We start from the raw sequence: 6,325 nt of genomic DNA, 5'->3' as shown, positions 1-6,325 counted from the left end.
TAATGTTAGTAAGGGCATTCTTGACCTTTCACACGGTGTTAGTATTGTAACCTAACCTAGTAGACCATCTTCATTCTATCCCTTACACTTTCTAAAAATCTAGCTCTACCTTCTCTTTAAAAAGGTGAGTAGCTTTTCTTCCAAGCCAAGTTGGGACCTTGCCAAGACTTCAAGAGTTTCTTCCAAGATTCAACCTTTCTTATATTTGAGCATCTAGGAGGGTAAGATCCAAGTTTATCTTGTGTTTTTGGTTTCATCTTAGGTGTCTTTTCTTAAAGGTAGGATCACTATGATCTTTTGGTTGTTCTTGAAGTGGGTTTGGAAGGTGAGCCTTGAGAAGAGCTTGTTAAGGTGTAAAGTGAAGTCTTATAGTCTACAAGACGTAACCCATGCTCTACAAAATCTACTTTGCTTACCTATATGTGATTTCTTGGATTCTACATGTGATTTTGCTATGAAATGTGAGTGTTTATGCATTGTCTTGTGAAAATGCATATATAGAGCTTATGTTTAGGGTTCATTTGTGCCATTGCTTGGCATTTCCTATGATTCAAGTCATTTTGTTGTATTGGGTGAGATTTGACATGTTTTGGACTTGAATTTGAGTTTGGAGGTAAAAATTCACGAAGTGCTTTGTTGTGGTACAGGTTGTACCCGCGGGCGGAACGGCGGGTAGGGGTCCAACCCGCCGCCCACCCACGGGGTACACTTCTTGGGCGGCCTGTACCCGCGGGTAGGGGCCTACCCGCGGGTACATGATATGTTGATGGTGGGAATTTGTTCCCCGTGATTCTTTTGACTCGGTATTTTGTCTTTCGACTTCCCGATGTTCTTTTGTGGAACTATTTGAGTGTCTTCTTGATGTTTCGTATGTCTAGAACTATGTGGTAGGTATCCATGTATGACTTTGGTGTCTTGAATCGCGCTAAGTTTTCAACATTGTGTTTTGTTGAACCGTGATGAGTCTTGTGTGTTCCTCGGAACTACCTTTGGTTTACCCATTTGATAAGCATGCTAGTTTGGTGTCTAAATGCTACCATGCGTATTGTTTATACCTTCCGATTGGTTGATGATAACTTGTATTATTCATCGTTGTTGTTGTTGGGCTGTGACCCATTCCTTGATTGAGTATGTTTCATACCTTCGTTGCGATCCGTTGATTGATTCTTGTTGAGGTGTGATGCGTGTGTGGCTTTACCTGGATTGCACGATTAGTGCTATGGGACACTAGTCACCAAGGTATTGCAGCGGTCCTCGTGGTGGCCGTGACGTGATTATGGAGTTGTGACCTGTGTGTCAGGTTTACGTATTTTCTTGGGAAGGCGTGTGTCGCCGTGTGTGTGTACGGTACCTTGTGTACTATGAAATTGGTGGTATTGTTGGTGGTTTCTTGGTGGGGGACGACGGTCCCAGGAGGGAAAAGGTTGGACTAAGAAGTACAGGGGTCCTGGAGGTAATGGTTGGAAAGAAGAAACAAGGTTGGGGGTAGCCATAAGGTTGGAACCTGGCATAGGGAAGGCATACCAACTCGTGATGGGTGATGTCACGAGGGCTATTGTAGCCATTGTTTTGAGTTCTTTTCTTGTGACGTGTATAGTCACAAAGGCATGTGTTGCCGTTGGGTGAGTCTTATTCCTTTGCGTTGTGCTTGTCAGGTTTGATCTATTGTGTGATGATAGATCATACCTTGACTCTTCTTGTGAGTCATGTTGTTCTTTGTGGTTTTGGGATGTGTTCTCGTGTTATTGTTGAGAGTGTTGAGACTTATGTTGACTTTTACTCTTGGTTTTGCACTTATGTATATGTATTCCATTTCGAAAATGGTTTTACAACTTATATCTTACTTATGTATGTTATTTCACATGTATTGGTGGGTTACCAGAATTATTCGCTGACCGGGCGTCGTCCCATGTTTTTATTGTGTTCTTTCAGGTGATGTCTAGGCGAGTGCGCAGTCTAGTACCCGATAGCATAGCTCCTTCCGTTTGTTTTATGGCCTGTGTGCCGATCTAGTTGTAGACTTGTGAGATTTGGGATAGTTGTGAACCAAGAAGATTTTGCCGTAGCGTTTATCCTTGTTGGAGAACGTGGCATAACACCCCATGACTTGGATTTATGTTTATCCAATTATCTTTTAATCTTCCGCTGTGTTAGTTGTTTAGTTGTGTTATCAGCATGTTTTAAGGCTTTTTATAGCATGTTTTTAGGGGGTGTTACACTAGAGATACAACAACACCTAGATTCCACACAAAGTGTGTACAACAAAGGATAAGCTCAACAATAGCTTAATCAAGGAATAATCATACACACGGGATCACATCAGGGGATTCGATCAAGGGGTTTCAATGAAGGACATCAAACGATACTTAACAACAACAATGGAATACAATCCAACATCAAATGATTGACAACACAAGTTGCCAACCCCAATAAGGAGGAACAAACCACACATACTAGCATGACAACATCAAACTAGCATGCTTATCAAACGGGTAAACTGAAAATGGGTCCAACGAACCTTCAAGACTCATCTTAGCCGAACAAATCACAAAGTTGGACCCTTAGCACGATTCAAGACACCAAATCCTAACATGGATTCCTAACTCATCGTTCTAGACAAACGAAACATCAAGAAGACTCACAAAGCTCAGTAATTCAACAACGGGAGGTCAAAACATCAAATACCAAGAATAAGGGATCACGGGGAACAAATCCACGCAATCCCCAAATATGTTCCCCGCGGGTGGGGCTGTAACACCCCGAAATTTTTAAAACTGTTTAATCTTATAATAGGAAAGCAATTCTATTAATTAATCCCAAACAGAGCATTCTAAACATAAGGGTCTGGGGTGTTATGCCACATCTGAGCTGTAGAACTCAGATGCATAGGCTACACTAACTAATTGTCCTCAAACAACGTCATTACATCGTCAAGGCACGCAGGCCGAAAGAAAATCTAACTATCTAAGCCTTTGATCCTCTAGCTCGCTTTGGTAGCTAATCATCTGTGCCTGAAAGCCAAATATATCTGTTCAGCGAATAATGCTGGTAACCCACTCCAACGCGTTAAAATACAATATAGGTATATATATATATATATATATATATATATATATATATATATATATATATATATATATATATATATATATATATATATCTGTGTGTGTGTGTGTGTGTGTGTGTATTCAAATGAGGACAAGTATATTATAGAGGACTGTGAGGACAGATGTAGTGTGTGCCATTAGCCGGTATGTTGTGTGCATGGCCGAATGTAGTCCTGTGCCACAGTTTGTATGTCGCCTGCTAGATTTGTTAATTTATAAGTCTTGGTTCGAAACCTGACGTTTACATTTATTCTTGTGTGCCTGGTATTAATTTGTTGTGTGCCCATTATTTGTCCTCACAGTCCTGTATATATTGTTATCCTCATTTGAACACAACCCTATATATATATATATATATATATATATATATATATATATATATATATATATATATATATATATATATATATATATATATATATATATATATATATATATATATTGTTGGTCCCGATAGGGTTGTGAAAGTCTAGAGGGGGGGGGGGGTGTGAATAGACTTTCAAGCTTTTTCAAAATAAATAACTCTTTGGTAACTTCAACTCTAAGTAACAAGTAAATGGAGTAAGTTTAACACTGCACAGCGGAATAATATTATGTAAAGAGTTATGCCCAACCAATAATTTAAATGCGCATGTAAGATGGGTACAAATGATATGTAAAGTGACAGAGATATCTTGAATATATAAAGGAGATGGTTCACTCAATATTTAACATTGATATTCAAGATTGTAAATAAATATCGTGTCACGTCGACCGTGTAACGAACGTTACATGCAACACGTCAAACTTGCTTAGAATAATTCAATATTTAAGCTCATGATGTTTGAGTCACATGCATACGTGAAAACACACTAAACCCGAAAGATTAAGATTAACTGTGAATAGTAAACAGGTTAGTCGGATAAGATAGATAGATAGAGCAAATTATGTAAGTGCGGTATGTAAATGAGAGAGGTAATTTATAGTGGTTCGGAAGTGGCGTAATCTTCCTAGTCCACTTTACTCCATTCACTTCTAGGAGTAATTCACTATTTTCCACACACAGTTACAATAGTGAATAAGCGCTACACAAGCACTTCTTCCGGATGTCTTGCACACAGCTACACCCAACTCCGAGTGTCTCGCACACAGCTACACTCAACTCCAAGTATTTCACACACAGCTATACTCAACGCCAACTAAGTGTCTTGCACACAGCTACACTTAGCAACTACGAGTGTTTTGCACACAGCTACACTCACTAGAGTATTTTGCACACAACTATACTCTTTTTACAATTACAAATATAAATGTAATTGTATCTCTCTCCAACTAGTTTTGAGACTATTCAGACAAAGTCTCTAAGAATGTTTGAGCACTTGCACTTTTCGAATTTTGCACTTGTTTTCTATTTCTTGTCTATCTTGTTCACCTCTGCTTGTCTTCAAGTCTTCATGGCTTTTTATAGGCAATCAAATATATCCGTTGGAGTGGGATAATTTGATATTTGAAATTTGAATCTTCATAGCCTGATATTGTTGACAATAGTAGATCTTCAATTTTGATTCGATTGTCTACTTGCCTAACAAAATAATATTTTATCTCAACTTGATTTTCAAGTTGTTTCTTAAAATATTATTTTTGTTGTCAATTTGAATATCCAACGAATCTTTGAAATAAATTCTTCTGATAGAATTTATTTCTAGGATAAGTTTTTATATTCATGTCTTCATAAATATTTTTCCGTTGTGATCAAATATCTTCAGGGAAGTTTGGATTCTTGTGACATGTGGGCTGATCCAAAATAAATTCTTTCGAATTTATTCATTTTCTGAACATCTTGCTTCTTTGCCACATTGTGCTCCTTTGACTTTGGCACTTCTTGCTTGTTTGACTTGAACATTGTGCTTTTCTGATTTGGTCACATTGTGCTCCTTTGGACACATCGTGCTTGTTCACATTGTGCTCCATTTCAGACATTGTGCTCCTTTGAACATTGTGCTTATCCGCATCGTGCTCCATTAAGAACACTGTGCTCCTTTAAGAACATTGTGCTTGTTCAAAAACTTGACTTGTAAAAAATAAATCGTTGGGGGGAATCAATCTTGGGTGTGATCATTTTGAGTAAGGATTTCTACCATTTCGTCGTTAAGCTCATCCAGTTATTTCTTGCAACGCCATTCCTTTGTGCTTCTTTCTCGGATGAATACTCGTAGTAATTTTGTTCTTCCTATGGTAGATTCCTTTTGACTCGGTATTCTGATTTATGATGCTTCTACTAAAAGACCTAAAAACTAAGGGGATGTAAAGTACATTTGGCTCATCAAAACTTACAAAAATATTCATATATATATATATATATATATATATATATATATATATATATATATATATATATATATATATATATATATATATATATATATATATATATAGGAAAACCATTTTGAAGCAGGAAGATATATACTTAGGAGACTCTAGCTTTAGAATCAGGAATAGACTCGACAAGTAGGGATAAACACATTCAACAGTTATAATCAAGCATATAAAGACATTATCATATATCCTAAGGTCATCTTTCATACCATCTCACAATCAATATCTTTATCACATAAGCACACTTTGGTGGCGCCATAGGACCAATCGCATGCCCATACACGAGGGTCAGCGCATATAGCGCTAACACGGCCCCGCAGCACCCTGCCTCATACCGCAGCATGAAGGGGTTGACCGCAGCCAACCGATGAACCGTAGTTCATCAAAAAGTTTGCGAGCCAAAAGGTGGACCGCAGCCCAAAAGTGAACCTCTGACTGCAGCCAGGAAAATGAACCGCAGCTCATGTAAAAGGTTTGCGAGTGAACCGTTGGACCGCAGCCCAAAAGTGAACCTCTGACCGCAGCCAGGAATATGAAGCGCAGCTCATGTAAAACCAATTTGACCGCATCCAATATTGGGGAGTCATGCACACATAACACCTAGCAAGCACATGCAACCCACATTAACACATTGGGAAAGGGGAGAAAACGTATAATGAAACGTATGCGTGTTCATCCACATACTAGGTATAATCCTAAGGGGTTCATACTTATTTCACATAGGCCAACGGGGTATGAATTCAACTAGCATGCAATACACAAGACTCTTTTATCCTGTGAACGGTACCCGAAACATCAAACTAGACTTAGGCACGATAAATGGAGTCCGTTGGGACACCAAGAGGGTCTGGGAAACATCAAAG

The sequence above is a fragment of the Ipomoea nil genome, unplaced genomic scaffold, assembly GCF_001879475.1.
Source record: "Ipomoea nil cultivar Tokyo-kokei standard unplaced genomic scaffold, Asagao_1.1 scaffold0926, whole genome shotgun sequence".
Taxonomy (NCBI): domain Eukaryota; kingdom Viridiplantae; phylum Streptophyta; class Magnoliopsida; order Solanales; family Convolvulaceae; genus Ipomoea; species Ipomoea nil.
This window is presented reverse-complemented; position numbering follows the sequence as displayed.